This window comes from Cupressus sempervirens, chromosome 4, assembly GCF_028749045.1.
Source record: "Cupressus sempervirens isolate cs-2001-9-10 chromosome 4, ASM2874904v1, whole genome shotgun sequence".
Lineage (NCBI taxonomy): Eukaryota > Viridiplantae > Streptophyta > Pinopsida > Cupressales > Cupressaceae > Cupressus > Cupressus sempervirens.
Genome location: NC_143121.1, coordinates 22,219,425 through 22,221,467, shown reverse-complemented (window position 1 = coordinate 22,221,467; position 2,043 = coordinate 22,219,425). Strand labels below are relative to the sequence as shown.

General features: G+C 34.2%; 1 pseudogene across 1 annotated transcript; it reads right to left on the bottom strand.

Annotated features, from left to right (window-relative positions):
* Positions 1-356: 356 nt before the first annotated feature.
* On the bottom strand, positions 357-1,818 carry LOC149559721 (1-aminocyclopropane-1-carboxylate oxidase-like; annotated as a pseudogene). The gene is made up of 3 exons (XR_016364202.1): positions 1,774-1,818; positions 1,203-1,462; positions 357-971 (listed from the first exon to the last, which is right to left on the bottom strand). The product of XR_016364202.1 is annotated as a 1-aminocyclopropane-1-carboxylate oxidase-like (transcript).
* Positions 1,819-2,043: the final 225 nt, after the last annotated feature.

Here is a 2,043-nt window from a genome sequence, read left to right as displayed (position 1 = left end):
TTAGCAAATAAAATTTGAATGTGTACATCCTCTTAGCTACTTTCATAATCCAAAGTCAACTTTTTCTCATACCAATGTAGAACAAAAATATTGAAATTTTACATAACAAATAATAACAAAAATATTAATATTAATAACAAAAGGTAAAATATTTTATTATAATCACTGTCATCAAAAGGTAAAATATTAATATTAAAACTATTATTTATTATTTTGTTATTATATTAATAACAAAAGGTAAAATATTAATATTAAAACTATTATTTATTATCCACCCACATAGCGAAAGTAAGAACTAATTTATTTATTGTCAAACTTAATTTCCTAACATTTTCATAAACAAAATTAAAAAAATGTTAATTCATCCTTCCCACTACTTTGAAGTGAGCCTCTTTTCCTTCATATTTCTGTTCAAAGTAAATCTTCATGTAGTCACCAAATGAGTAATTTGGATAGGCAGATATTTTTAATGAGCAGCATTCCCATTGCCTTGAGCAAGGAGCTTTGGTGTAGGGCTAACCACTGCGATGTATGAGGGATTATAGAAGGATGCCACTGATAACCGATTTCCATCCTTTGTTGGGAGAATTCTATGCCATGCACTCTTATACTTTCCATTACTCACTGCTTCTATCTGATCACCAATGTTAACAACAATTGAGTGTTGCATTGGCTGCACATCAATCCAGCTGCCATTGATAAGAACTTGAAGGCCAGGAACCTCATCATCTTGGTACAAAAGAATGAGGCCACCTGCGTCTGTATGAGCACGGATGCCCTTTATCAGGTCTGGCCTCGGGCAGGGAGGATAATGGCTCACCTTTGTGCCAAAGAATGGCTTCTCCTTCTTCTCTCCCCCTGCAAATACCCTTTTCGGAAATCCTTTCTCCAGCCCCAAGCTTTCACTTATTATTTCCAACAATTTCTCTGTCAGATTGTATATTTGGCTGTGGAACTCCTCAATTGTATCCCTGTACAAAATGCAAAAGTTAATGGGCTAGATGTTTGCATTAAATTTAATTAAATGAAAAACAAGGGTATACTCCGATTATAGGAAAATAAGATGTAGTAATGTTAAACTATATGAATTGTTTCTATTGATTATGTTTGCTGATTGTTAATAGAATATATATAGAAAGATCAACTATAATAATGTGCACTCGCAGCAGTATAGATTATTATTGATTGAATATTAAACGTACTTGAATTCTTTGGGGTCTGAAGGCCAAGAATTTGTCTCTTTCATCTCGTGGACTTGAAAAACGTCCTCCTAGTCCAAATCCTCAATCTTCTCAGCAGTATTTCCCTTTGCTTCAGCTTCAGCTTCAATGGCCTTGTTCAGTGCCCTTACTGGGGAGGAATTCTTGAAATCTTGTTCTCTGTTAATTTTATATTGTTCTAAACAAACCTCTTTCACACTGTGCAGAAGACCGTGGTCAATGCCATGGTTTATAATCTGCAAAAATTAAACCAATTCAGTCAATTCCAGCTCACCATTCACATAATCTTGTAATGAATGATTTCTATCAATGTATATGTAAAACTGACCCTTTTTATCAATTTGGAATATCATCACAATCATTATACTGTTCTGTTTTTATCTAGATAAGTAAAACTGACCCTTTTTATAGCATAACAATTGCAAAATCTTGGTAAAGAGAACGGTCCCAACTCTAATCAAGATTCCTTATAACATAGTTCACCCTTATAATCAAAAGATGAAACAACTGACCCTTGTTGTCCCATACACCACGTATGAAACAAGCATAATACCTTAAAAAATCCAGGAGATTCACAAGCCTCTGCAATTTGAGCCATAATGGCCTTCCTCTTGTTAATTATTGTTAGTTGGACAGCTGTTATTTCTGACCCGGAAATAGCAGCACTATTTATGGGTAGCTTGGACAGCTGTTCGTCCTTATCTATGAATAGCGGTTGTATTTATGGGTGGTTTGGACAGTTATTTGTCCACTTGCCAAAAATTAGTAAATGGTTATTATTTACTAATTTTAGAGATTCCCTTTTGGACACCTTGCAACCAAT